This window comes from Papio anubis, chromosome 2, assembly GCF_008728515.1.
Source record: "Papio anubis isolate 15944 chromosome 2, Panubis1.0, whole genome shotgun sequence".
NCBI classification, from domain to species: domain Eukaryota; kingdom Metazoa; phylum Chordata; class Mammalia; order Primates; family Cercopithecidae; genus Papio; species Papio anubis.
The window spans coordinates 180,309,105-180,324,367 of record NC_044977.1 but is presented as its reverse complement, the minus strand read 5'-3'; positions in this window follow the sequence as shown (position 1 = coordinate 180,324,367).

Sequence of the window (15,263 nt, the reverse complement as noted above, 5' to 3'; positions counted from 1 at the left end):
AGTACATAGGAATAGGCAAAGATTTCATGATGAAAATGCTGAAAGCAATTGCAACGAAAGCTAAAATTGACAAAAGGGATCTAATTAAACTAAAGAGCTTCTGCACAGCGAAAAAAACTTATCAGTAGAGTGAACAGGCAACCTACAGAATGGGAGAAAATATTTGCGACCTACCCATCTGACAAAGGGCTAATATCCAGAATCCACAAGGAACTTAAATTTACAAGAAAAAAACAAACAACCCCATCAAAAAGTGGGCAAAGGATATGAACAGGCACTTCTCAAAAGAAGACATTGATGCAGCCAACAAACATATGAAAAAAAGCTCAACACCACTGATCATTAGTCAAAACCACAATGAGATACCATCTCATGCCAGTCGGAATGGCGATTATTAAAAAGTCAAGAAACTACAGATGCTGGTGAGGCTGTGGAGAAATAGGAACGCTTTTACACTGTTGGTGGGAATGTAAATTAGTTAAACATTGTGGAAGACAGTGTGGTGATTTCCCAAGGATCTAGAACCAGAAATATCATTTGATCCAGCAATCCCATTACTGGGTATATGCCCAAACGAATATAAATCATCCTACTATAAAGATACCTGCACATGTATGTTTATTGCAGCACTATTTACAATAGCAAATACATGGAACCAACCCAGATGCCCATCAATGATAGATTGGACAAAGAAAATATGGTATCTATACACCATGGAATACTATGCAGTCATAAAAAGTAATGAGATCATGTCCTTTACAGGGACATGAATGAAGCTGGAAGCAAAACCAAACACCACATGTTCTCACTCATAAGTGGGAGTTGAACAATGAGAACACATGGACACAGGGAAGGGAACAACACACACTGTGGCCTGTCATGGGTGGGGAGCCAAGGGGAAGGAGAGCACCAGGACAAATAGTTAATGCATGTGAGACTTAAAACCTACATTATGGGTTGATAGACGCAGCAAACCACCATGGCACACCTATACCTATGTAACAAACCTGCATGTTCTGCACATGTATCTTGGAACTTAAAGTAAAATAAAAATTTTAAAATAAATAAATAAAATGCCAAACACAATTTGTGCCACATCTTGTTTAATAAATGCTAGTCTACTGCTCTCCATTTAAGTGTGAGGCAGATGATTTATTCATCTTTGTATTACCAATAGCACAGAATTTAATAGGTTGTAAAGTGCTCTCCATTTTAAAATATTTTTTTCATATTCATTCCCTCCATACTTAACCCATCCCTCAACCATTCCTGCTTTCAGTGTAACAGACAAAAACCCAGAAAATGTAGTAGAGTGTTGCTAAGCAGTCATAAAAAGTAATGAGATCATGTCCTTTGCAGGAACATGGATGAAGCTGGAAGCCAAGTGACTCTGGAAGATAATAATAAAAGGAATATATAGAAACTGTCATCCTTGACATTCAAAGATGTTTATAGTGATGGTATAATGCCATGTGAGTGAAAATATTAAATCTCATGGAATGCTTATATTTTCCAGATTACCAAAAAATAAAAACTGCTCTCTGTGTTGTAACATAGCCATTCTCTGCAACGCTTACTGATTCTACATCACGACTTGTTGTTATGAAAAGGCCAGTCTATTACCCACAGTTATTTCCCAGCATTCTACAGCTATATCTGTGTATAAGCAGGTGGGGACATTGAGAGGTTGTGATACTGTAGTAGACCAGACCATAAGCAAATAGCATGCCACATAGAAGGTCAAAACACCTGCTTCATTGTCCCTAATGTGACTGCACAATTTGAGCAATACCTCTTCTTTAAGAGATTTAGAAACACATCCCTAGTTGTCCAACAGACTCCCGAACATTGGGTGTGGGAGAAAGAAGCCAAAATTAAAAACATAAAACCGGAGATGAAAATTACATAAGGTTTCCCATCACTTCTCCCACTCTTAAAATTGTTCATAAGTGTGTAAGTGAAAAGGTATCTTTTAAAAATGCAGATGTTTTTCACTTTGTCCTGACCTGTGAATCAGACTTCTAATGTAAATACTTCTTCTCCTTCTGAAAAGTCATACAAAAGCAAAAATGAGAATGTGTGAAATCTCAAAACTCCATTGTCAGTGATATTAGAAAACATATAATATGTAGACTCAGAAATTTATGTGAGGGTTCCCAAAAGCACGTAAGCCAAATGAGAAGCTGCACAATAAGCAGTAATGAGAAAAGGCATGGGGTGTGGTAAAAGTCCCAGTAGTGGAAGATCATAGAAAATGCCAGTAGAAAGTACATTTTCTAAAGCTGAGGAACTATCCTGAAGTAAGCTGTGTCTCTTGTTTGTTACAATGAATGGAGGAACTAGGGTAGACAAGGCTGGTGGAAAAAACCCTCTAGCACCCAATTTGATTTGGAATGGCAGAGGAAATGAGGATTACACTAAAAAATATATAATTTAATTTTTGAAAATCGCACAGAGGAGCTATATTTTTAGGAAATAGATTTTCTGTAGTAGCAAAGACAAAAAAGCCTTTAGATTGTGCAGCCTGGAAGACTAGTCTAGGCATCTTGTACCTCCCTTCCACCATCATCAAGAAACGGCTTATAAAGAGCTCATGCAGAAAAATAAAAGTGATTAAATATGAATAATAAAAAGATATAGGTAAAATACTGATACAGACTTACTAGAGAGGAATGAGTAGCAACAGACAAAAACTCTCACCGAAAAAATGGTGCCAGGGGGCTGATCAAAATTGTGATCAAGCATTTCACTAGGATTTATATTCAATATTAATAAAATAAATACCTCCTTGAATGGGACCACAATGCAGAAATGCATAAATGCAAAAAAGGGATGATGAAACGACAGGAATGTTATTCCCATGAGCTTTTTTTAAGGAAATTACTAAGATACAAACCATATAATAGAAGTAAAGATACATTTAGCAGTACAAAGGAAATAGTTTCTTAATTTTATTAACTAAAACGAGACAACGGAGAGAAGAAAGAGAAAGTTTTAGGAAATGGGATTATGCTGCTGTGGCGTGTCCCCTCCAAAATTCAGAAGTTCCTTAATGCTATTACTAAGTGTGATAGTATTAACAGGTGGGGGCCTTTAAGAAGACATGAGAGCTCCTCCCTCAGGAATGGGGTTAGATGTTTTTATAAAAGGGCCTGACAGAGGGAGTTCATTCCTTTTGCCCTTCTACCTTCTGCCATGTAAGGACACAGTGCTCCTGCCTTTGGAGGATGCTGCATACAAGACACCATCTTGGAGGCAGAGAGCAGCCCTCACCAGACAACTGAACCTGCTGGTGTTTGATCTTAGACTTTCCAGCTTCCAGAACTGTGAGAAATAAATTTATGTGTTTATAAGCTACCTAGTTTATGGTATTTTGTTATAGCAGCTCAAACAGACTAACACAGCTTGTTTAGCTTAAAGTAACTTTTCTCAACCTAGACACAATTGATACTTTGAGTTGATAATTATTTTGGTATAGAGAGCTGTCCTGTGCATTGTAGGATATTTAGCAGCTTCCCTGATTTCTACCACTAGATGCGAATAGCACCCTCTCTAGTTGTGACAATCAAAAATGTTTCCAGACTGTCAAATGTACCCTGGAGGACAGCATTTCCTCCAGTTCAGAACCACTGCCCTAGTAGCAGAAGAGCCTATGTCTGTGGTGGAACAGCACTGAATATCTCATGGGAAGTTTAGTAGATAGTAAGGTATTTCTTATAATAGAACTTCAGTGTGAAAGCATTCCAAGGAGATGCTTATGGCATTTATTCACTCAATTGAGTGTAATCATGATGTAGTGACAGTCCAAAGGTCTCACTAGGGACCCCTTTTCCTCCTGCCTTTTAATCATGAGAATACCTAACCCCTCATGTACAGGGCCCCCTACTTCAAAAAGGATTTTTATTTAGAAACTCTTTTCTTATATTTTATGTTTTTAGCCAGAGTGTCTGTTATTTTTCTCGATTATTTATTCCTTCTCTAAGATATTTACATATAACATAGTCAACATTTCCACAACACTCCTAATCCAGCATTTGTAAACTGTTATGAGTAATACAACAGTGATATTCTAATGAATGAATACCTTTGCCCAAACCCCTCATTAACATAGATGAGGCTTCACACTGTGGGGAAATAGACTTCACTAAAACAGTCCAGTCAAGTCCCTAATCAAATACACAATCAAACAACAATGAAAAGTTCCAGAGAGGGTAAAGGAATCAGTATCCAAAAGTACTACGATATTTTATCTAAAATGTCCCATTTTGACAAAAAATTATGAGACATGCAAAGAAACAGAAAAGTGTGACTTATACATAAGAAAAAAGTATGCAACAGAAACTGCCTGTGAAAAAAATCCAAAAGTTGACTTCAGAAGCAAAGATTTTCAATGCAACCATTATAACTATGTTCAAAGATATAAAGAAAAACACGTCTAAAAACTAAAGCAAAGGATGGGAATGATGGCCAACCAAACAGAAAATGCCAATAAACAGACAGAAAGTGTTCTAAAAACCAAGTGGATATTCTGGAGTTGAAAAAGTGCCATAACTAAAATGAAAAATGCACTAAAAAGGCCCAACAACAGATTAAAGCTGTCATAGGAAAGAATCAGAAACATTGAAAATAGGTCAATTGAGATTATCCAGTATGAGAAACAGAAAGAAAAAAGAATGAAGAAAAGTGAATAGAACCTCTGAGGTCTGTGGAACATCATTAAGTGCTCTAATACATGTGTAATAGGAGTTCCAGATGGAAAGGTGAGAGAAAAAGGGATAGAAAGAATATGCGAAAAAATAATGATTGAAACTTCTCAAATTTGCTGAAAACATTTATCTACATATCTAAGAAGCTCGATGAACTCCAAGTAGGATAAACACAAAGTGATCCATATCCAGACATGTCCTAGTAAAATTCTTGATGGCCAATGACAAAGGGAATAGTACCCTGATACCAAAACCAAAGATATCACAAGAAAAGAAAGCTACAGACCAATGTCTCTTATGAACATCGATGCAAAGACTTTCAGCAAAATAACAATCTGAATTCAGCATACAAAAGGGATTATATGCCATGACCAAATGGAATTTATCCCAACAATGTAAGGTTGGTTTAGCATCTGAAAATCAGCTAATGTAATGTCAGGTCATTGAATTTTTTTAAATGTGACCATTTTTCTGTTGCAGAAAAAGTACTTGCATGATAAAAGCCCTCAAACTAAAAGTAGAAGGAAGCTTTCTCAATCTGATAAAGAGTACCTGTGAAAAACTCACAGTTTACATCATACTTAATGGTAAAAGACAATGCTTTCACCTTAACATCAGGAACAAGATAAAAATATCCACTCCCACAGCATCTATCTAAGATTGTACTAAAGGTCAGAGCCAGTGTAATCAGATGAAAAATTAAATAAAAGACATCCATACTGGGAAGGAAGAATTAAAATTATCTCCACTTGCAGATGGCATAGTTTACAAACAAAAAATCCTAAATAATTCACTAAAAAAACTACTAGAACTAAGAAAAGTGTTTGAAAAGTAGACAGGACAAAAAATGAATGCACAATAACCAATTCTATCTCTATACACTTACAATGGGCAATCAAAAATGAAATAAAGAAGCAATTTCATTTACAAGAGCATCAAAAAGAAAAATACTTAATACATTTAACAAAAAGTGTAAAACTTATACTCTGAAAACTAAAAGTTACTGTTGAAAGAAACTGAAAAAGACATAAATAAATGAAAAGACATGTCATGTTCATAGATTAGAAGACTATTTGTCTAAGATGGCAATAAATATTCCCAAAATCTATCTACAAGATTCAATGTAATCTTCATTAAAGTCCCAGATGACTTCTTTGCAGAAATTGACAAACTGATACTAAAAGTCGAGTGACTTAGAGTAGCCAAAACAACCTTTAAAAAGAGGAACAAAGTAGGTAGAGCCAATTTCAAAAGTTTCTACAACGTTATAGCCATCAATATAGCCTGGTACTACCACAAAGATGTCACATAATTCAATCAGATACAATTTAGAGTCTAGACATAAACTCTTTGGTTAACAGTCACTTGATTTTCACATATATATATATATATATATATACTTTTTAAGCAGAAAATGATTTTTTTTTTACTGTAAGTTCTGGGATACATGTGCAGAATGTACAGCTTTGTTACATAGGTACACGTGTGCCATGGTGGTTTGCTGCACCTATTGACCCGTCCCCTAAGTTCCCTCAGTCAACTGATTTTCAATGAGCCTATCAATGCCAAAATTTGACAAAGATGTGGAGCAATACGCTCTCTCACCTACTGCTGAGATTATAGTTTGGTACAATTATGTTGGAAAACTGTTTAGCATTATCTAATAAAGTTGAAGATGACACATTCTATGACCCAGTGATTCTCCTCTTAAGTATATCTCAAAAAAATGTCTAGCAAGAGATTGTTTTTGCAAATAGAGACCTGAAAAACTGCTCAGGAGAGCATAGTCCACAGTTTAAAGAGAAACACTGGAAGCACTTCAAATGTTGATTAACAGTGGAATGAATAAAGAAGTGATTTATTCATGCAATGTATTCATATGTGCAATGTAAAACTACAGTTTTATGTATCGACATGTGGGAAATGCAAAATGATGATGTTGAGTGAAAGAAGCAAATCACAGAAGCATGGGTCTACTTACATAAAGTTCATAGCAAACAATACCAAATATTACTTAGGGATATAGGTATATTACTTGGGGAATATATTTATACATAAATATAGATATATTACTTAGGTATATTTTTACTTTGATGTATTACTTAGGGAAATATTTATGCATTATAAAAATATAAAGAGAAGCAATGAAATGATAACCAGAGATTGGGTTCTCTGAGGTAAGGAAGGAATGGGATTTTTTAAAAAGCTTCATTAGATTTTAAGGTTCTGAAAATGATTGTTTCTTAAACTGGGTAATGGGCATTTGTTTTCATTAAATTATGCTTTTAAGAATACATGTATATATTGTTCATATTAAATCACAAGATTTAATTTCAGCTTCACTGAAAATTACACTAAACTTCTTGCTTTGAAGATCGGAATGTCAAAATTTGAAAGAACATGTGTCCATGAGAACAGAAAATGCAGCAGATTTATTGAGAAGGAGTTTGGAGACAAGGAGATCAAACAGAGGTAACTTGCTGCCTTACTTCCCTCCTCTCATTCCACTCCCACATGTTAAGTGAGCAAATTAAAGACAAACAAAATCACTCCCACTAAAAAAGATAAGTAATAATTAGAAATAAAACAGCACGGGTCATTGCATAAATATTCCAATAAAAATTGGAAGAGCTATAAGAGCAAAAAGCAAGTAAAATACAATTCAGAAAAAGATTTACTCTAGAAAACAGGTAAAAAATCTTCCTAACACATTACTCTTTATTTTCAAATAAAGAAGACAAAAACTTCTTGAATAAAAACAATTCAAAGAAGAAATAAGAAGCAAAAGAAAATATAAGACAACAAAAAGACATGGAGAGTTTGCTGTCAGTGATTTGGGGGAAAAAGATAAAGGCTTAGAGATTGACAGAATAGAATATTCACGATTCTTGAAGTCAGAAAGTTTGAGTTCAAATCTTAGCACTATCATCTACAGTCGTATGAACACTGAGCAAGTGAAATCCCTCTCTGAGTCTGTTTTCTCATCTATAAAATCAGGACAACGTTTATTTCAATGGGTTTTTTAAGTATTAAAGGAATAACTTAGTCTAATAATACTCACAGAATGCACTCAATAAATGTTTCTCCTTTGATTCATCCGCTTATCTCTGTTTGCCCCGTCTTTGTCCTCCCCATCTGTTTGTCAGTCTCTTACTTAATTTTTCTCTTTAATAAAAACTACAACTAATTCTTGGTTATTTGTGCTAATAGAAAACAAATGAATAGCAAGAGTTTAAATCTGCAAAGTATTCAAAAGACTCCCTCAACTATTAACTTCAATCAACTTTTCTAGCTAGAATTTTTCTACAGTTTATTGCGAGTCTATGCTGATGTACTAAATTTGGATATTCTACAAAGCCAATAAAAGAAAGAAGCAAAGAAAGCAAAAAAGAGAGAGAAAAGAAAGGGAAGGAAGGAGGGAGGGAAGAAGGGAAGGAAGGAAGGAAGGAAGGAAGGAAGGAAGGAAGGAAGGAAGGAAGGGAGAGAGAGAGAAAGAAAGAAAGAGAGAGAGTGAGTATAAATGTGAGTTCATGTATTTGATTTATGAGAAAATATTATTCTAAAATAATTGAGTAAATGTGACCCATTTGTACTAGCTCCAATCAAAGCACTAATAATGTAATGAGATTAACAAAGTAAGAAGAGGTATAAAACATCCTGATGAAGTTCTACAAAATGGACCACTGATTTAACTGCTTGGGTCATTCATTCCTTGTTATTATCTCAACTAGTGCTATCCAATAGAACATTATGCAATAAAGGAAACATTCTGTATCTGTGCTATCCAGTATGGTAGCCAAATAGTCACATGTGGTTATTGAGCACCAGCGGTATTATTACTGTAACCAAGGCACTGAAATTTTAACTTTACTTAATTTTGCTTTGTTGAAATGTTAATATAAATAGCCACATGTAACTAGTGGCTATTATTTTGGACAGTGCAGATCTGTACTAATTAAGTCATATCTGGTAAGAAGAAATAACTTCATTTCGATTCATTTTCTTCATCTTAAGTCTCTTGTCATTAATGATTATGTCCCTTCATATAGTGACCAATTCACAATAGTAGCAGATCTCACTTTCCACTACTCTCTCTTCTCCTGCTCATACCATCATGGAGGGACAAATAACCCTGAAATTGTTAAAGATATAGTGTCATCAGTGAACAAGGCTACACTACTGGTGAAGCAACAGACTCAATAGATGTTTTGTCCATGTTTTGCACTATATAATAAAAGACATCCTCATGCTTATTCTCTCCACAGCCCCACAACGTGTTTCTAATGCTGTTTCTCAATATTCCTCAACATAGGCTCATGATTCCCTTATAGTACAAATCTTTGAGGACACCATTATTATTCAATCCAGATTCATAGCTCTCTTGGGTCTGGAAGGAAATATACACATTTCAAAAGAAAAAATTAATTGCATATCCTTTACGAAATACATGCTGAATATTGCTTTCCTTGGTTATGGTTTTAATAACTATTGGACAGCTAAAATTCCAGAGTGCACTCCTGGAAAGTACTTGAACACAGGCATCTATGTGACCATGTGAGTAAAAGGCATGTGGCCCTGCACAGGTAGTCAAATTCAAAGTAGGAACCTATTGGGAAACTTAAGGACCCTAGCAAGGACTTGTGCCTGAAGGGAATACCCCATCTATTCTAGGAGGTAAATAGCACCAATTACCTTCCCTAACCTGACTTAATGTTACTTTACACAGCTTCTGACCTCCAAAATATTTTCACAACCCTTTCCAACAGTGGGGTGTGTTACCCATTTATGGCCTTTGGTGGTAAATTACCCTTTGCTGTGTGAATATTTTAGTATGGGGTTTAGAGCAAATGTCCCATAAAAAAGAGACCATCTTATTCTGTTTATTCATAGTGCCTAACACCCACCTTGTATATAGTGAGTGCTCATTAGATATATGTCAATTACATAAAGAACAACCATAATTTGGATAAGCAGAATTCCAACCATGCCATATTACCCTTGGATGATTTAAAAGAAATTGTTAAAATATGTTTAAAAATAATAAGGCTTAATTTACATGGGTCCTTCAAATTATTGCCATCCTTAATGAAAATGATACATCTGAAACACAGCTTCTCTCCCAGGAAATATTTCTTCCTGTGTTTTCTCTTGACCAAAATAAAATGCCATGTCAGTCTCTCCCTCTAGATTTCATTTCTTCTTTAACTCTTATTTACAGAAATAGTTTCACAAATTTGTCTTATATTAACTTTCTTTCCCTATAAACAATCTCTAGCCAATGAGTTTCCTAATCTTATTTCAAAGCTGATTGCCAGGTCAGACTGTTCAGAGAGGCTTGATGTGCCTATAGTTGATATACACGATGACTACAAGAAGACAGCATCAGACTTTGGAATATGTGTAGCACCTGAAATTTATACTAATGGAGGAGATTGGTAATGCACATAAGTATCTAATGGTCTTGAGTTTTCCACATTCCGGATACTAAAGAGGGCTTATGGGGATCCAATTAAGGTTACTAGAGTGTATATTTTTATATCAGTAGTTTAAATAATTAAATTAATGAATCTAAAAAAGAAGTAAGAACTATGTGGAGTTTAGGAAACGTGGAACCAAAGAACAATAATGTTGTAGCAGTTATCTACCATATGAGAATGTTCTGGTCACTAAAGTGGCATACTGTCTTCTGTGAACTGGAGAAAGTACCCGCATGGTTACCTAATTCCATTTCTTCTGAATCTATTCACTAATAAACCTTAGGTTACAAAGTCGATAGCACCATTACCTTAGTACCAAGAAAAACGTCCTTTGGTGATGGGCACCATTATTATGTTCCCAGGAAATAAAAGCTTTGTTTGTAAATTAATAAATAAATCTCTATTCTAACATTAGTCAGTTCCCTGAGGCTCATCAGATCTGGGGCACTGACAAGTTTAGTTTGGGAATTCAGAAAGAAAAGACCCTTGGATTGTGCATTGACATTGTAAACCCTCCCTAAGAAGTCAGGCTGTCTCTTTTTAATATCTCCAACTCATTGTCTTTATTCTCAGCATTCTTTGTCTGAAAACACCTTGACAAGTCCCATTCTTTTCACTACATTTGTGAATGTATTCTTTTCTCTCTAAAAGCCAGAGAAGCAATGGAAGATGGGCATTTGCCAACTGCCAAAATATGTGAGCTGAATCTTCTCATTTATTGACTTGTGGATAACTCCTTTGTTTTACCCCTTATATTGGTGTTAAAGCAAAACATCTTCTGAATCAAATTCATTAACCCTACAGAGGTCTGACTAATGGAAAGAGAATACATTCAGGAGCTAAACAGATGTGGTTTGAATTTTAGATCCATCATTTGCATTCACTTGCCATTTGAGATAAGACAAATCCTTAACCTCTCTTACCCTCAAAGTCTTCATCTGTGAAAATGATAATACTTATATCACAAGATTAGGAGTATTTAAGGAGTCTATATGTATTTAAGTATCTGGAACTTAATGGGTATTCAAAAGTATTCATTTTCTTTTCCTCAATATAATTTTCTCTGGCCAATAGCTTTGGCATTCAGTAGCACTTGCAGGGCCCCTAATATCTTAGTGAAAGGGATCATTCCTATTACTATTCCAGCCACTTTTTTCTGAAATTGCCAAGCCATAGTTTATCAACCTGTGTCCAATATTAGTTATATCCTTATTACCAGCTGTAACTACAAATGCATGAGTTATATTGTTATTTATAATAAAACTATTTGTCTACAATCTTTTAAGGGACACTTTGATTTATTACATGCATAGTCTGTGTTTGGACTCTAATGCATGGCTTAGCACAAAGCTAATCCTCTTTTTAATAATTACCATAATAAAGTTGTTAATATCAATAAAATTTACAGGTAGTTGAATATACAGTTATATATGACATGACAACATTTTGGTCAAAGATGGAGCACATATATGACAGTGGTCACATAAGATTATGATACCGTACTTTTATTGCACTGTTTCTACGTTTGGATATGTTTAGACCCACAAATACTTACCATTGTGTTTTAATTGCTTGCGTGTAGTATTCAGAACAGGATTATGCTGTACAGGTTTGCAGCCTAGAAGCAATAATAGGCTCCACCATACAGCCTGGGTGTGTATTAGGGTACACTGTCTAGGTTTGTGTAAGTACATTCTATGATGTCCAGACAATGATGAAATTGCCTAATGATACATTTCTCTGAACATACTCCCATCATTAAGCAATGCAGACTGCATATAGTTAAGCCGAAGAGGAAACAAGCAATTTGGCCATCTATGTATATTTATTACAATATTTCCCTTACTGGTTGGTTCCACCTGAAATCTATTCTCTAGCTCTGATTCCGGAGAGTCTATGCCCAAGCTTTAGATTCCAATTCTAGTTTTTTATTTACAGCCTGTGTCTTTGAACAGAAAAGCTTGTATAGAGTAAAATGCATAATAATGCAGACATATAGATAAGCACAAGCCCAAGATCCAGGGGAAAAGTGGGTTAAAATGGAAAGAAATTGTATTCTGGGGAAACTAGAACATTTCTTGCATTGACTGTAGATTTCATCAAATCCTGTCCTATCCTTGCTACCAGCTATGTTACTTCTGAGTAAGGCACCAAGATTTGTGGGGAAAGCCAGTAAACATTTCACAAGGTAATAAAAATACTGGCAGGCCAAAGGATTGTTTAATCTATCTGGAAGGCAAAAAAGTCAGACTCAAAGATTTTGAGTGATATGGTTAAGTCAGTTTTGCACCAGTATCTGAAAAAGATGTAAATAGAAACATTAATCGCAAGTATGCGCAACCTTAAAAGAAAATCCTAACCTATATTCAGTTAAACCTCTCCTGACTCTTGCCACTCAGAGATTCAGTTAAACTTCTCTTGACTCCCAATTCCATTGACTGTTAACAGTCTTCCCACAACATCTGCAAGGTCAAAGATTCATTTCCTCCTGCTTCTATTGCCACTGAATCTCTGTCTTCTTTATTTCCTTTTATTGAGAGGCAGGGTCTCATTCTGTTGCCCAGGCTAGGGTGCATGATCACAGCTCACCATAAACTCGAACTCCTGGGCTCAAGCAATCCTCCAGCCTCAGCTTCCTGAGTAGCTGGGACTACAGATGAATGCATCGACATTCAGCCATTTCATTTCATTTCATTTCATTTCATTATTTCATTTCATTTTATTTTATTTTAGAAACAAAGTCTTGCTATGTTGCACGGGCTGCTCTTGGACTCCAAGCCTCAAATAATCCTCCCACCTTGGCCTCCCAAAGTGCTCAGATTACAGGCGTGAGCCGCTATGCCTGGCCCTTGGTTGTCTTTAATTCCGCAGCACCCTCAATCCCTTCACCAGTTTCCAAAAGAAAGACACCACTAAAATAGTACATTTCATGAATTGGAGGGACTTCCCGAAGACCAGGGGTGACACATGGAGAGAGTTACCTCAGAGAGCTCACATCCTCCCACAATCTCCTGGTTGATCTCTCAACATCTCTGAACAACCAACAAAATCTCTTGTATCACCCAAATGAAATCGATTTAGAATATACCCTAATTCCTTGCGGCAAGGGAAAAGGGATAGCATAGTACCACTCTAAACTCATGAAAATCCTTTCCTTCAGAGACACCTTTCACTTTCTCAGGCGAGTTCCAGTGAACATCATTTTCTCTGACTCATTACATGTGATATTCAAAATGGTGGTCTCAGCCAGGCACGGTTTACGCCTGTAATCCCAGCACTTTGGGAGGCCCAGTTGGGTGGATCATGAGGTCAGGAGTTTCAGACCAGCCTGGCCAAGATGGTGAAACCCCACCTCTACTAAAAATACAAAAATTGGCCAGTCGCAGTGGCAGGCGCCTGCAATCCCAGCTACTCGGGAGGCGGAGGCAGGAGAATTACTTGAACACAGGAGGCAGAGGTTGCAGTGAGCTGAGACTCTGCCATTGCACTCTAGGCTGGGTGACAGAGAAAGACTCCATCTCGGAAAAAATAAAAAAAAAATTTTTTAAATCAGGAAACAACAGATGCTGGAGAGGATGTGGAAAATAGGAATGGTTTTACACTGTTGGTGGGAGTGTAAATTAGCTCAACCATTGTGGAAGACAGTGCGGCGATTCCTCAAGGATCTAGAACTAGAAATACCACTTGACCCAGCAATCTCATTACTGGTTATATACTCAAAGGATTATAAATCATTCTACTATAAAGACACATGCACACATATGTTTATTGCAGCACTGTTCACAATAGCAAAGACTTGGAACCAACCCAAATGCCCATCAATGATAGACTGGATAAAGAAAATCTGGCATATGCATACCATGGAACACTATGCAGCCATAAAAAAGGATGAGTTCATGTTTTTTGCAGGGACATGGATGAAGCTGGAAACCATCATTCTCAGCAAACTAACACAGGAACAGAAAACCAAACACCACAGGTTCTCACTCATAAGTGGGAGTTGAACAGTGAGAACACATGGACAGAGGGAGGGGAACATCACATACCGGGAGCTGTTGGGGGGCATTGGGGGCTAGGGGAGTGGCAGCATTAGGATAAATACCTAATGTAGATGATGGGTTGATGGGTGCAGCAAACCACCATGGCATGTGTTTACCTATGTAACAAACCTGCACTTTCTGCACATGTATCCCAGAACTTAAAGTGTAATAAAAATAAATAAAATAAAATCAATTTTAATTAAGTAAAAAAAAATGGTGGTCTTAGTCAGAGACACAAACTAACATTTGTGAATGTTTATGATGTGCCACTCACTTTATGTTTACCACCGACATTCCTCACAAAGCAGACCCCGTGCCATCTGCATCATACAAAATAGGAAACTAAGGTTCAAAGAGGTTCAATAACACTCCAGGTATCACAGTAAGTAAATGATGGAACTGAGTTTCTAACTTAATAGATTGACAACAAAACCTAAGCTTAGCTCCCCAACCTCTTAACTTCCTCCACACTTACCCTCTCATCAAAAAGGAGCCACTTACCCAGTTCTAAGTTAATGCCTCAAGCTGTGAAATACCGTGAGGAGCTGGAAAGGTAACAAATGAAGTCCAAACTATAGCAAAGGAGACAGTCCCTTTCAGCTTTCTTTTCTCTCATCATAGAGAAATCCCAAATTCCAAGTGCTTCTGAGCAACATTGATATTGTCTCGTGAAAGGTTTGCAGAATACTCCAGCAAAGAACGCCAGAAAAATCCTAAGCTACTGATTCTAACAATCGTTAACAAAAAGCAACTTGATTTTTTAAAAAGCAGTTAACAAAAAGCAAGGCAGTTCTTTTTTACCTTTTGCTTGAAGGCAAAAAAAGCAAAAAGGAAAAGCTTCATTCCTGAACACACCATTTTAAGTTTCCATTTTATTTCCTCCATTTTATAGAACCTAAAGCAACAGGCTAACCAGCCCATTTTTATTCCACATTTATGCCGACATTTTGCATTTACAAAAAAGCATAGGGGATATATTTACAAATTCAACAGTGAGGGAAGTTTGGCCTAACCTAGTTTCCACAGCATCTTTAAATATT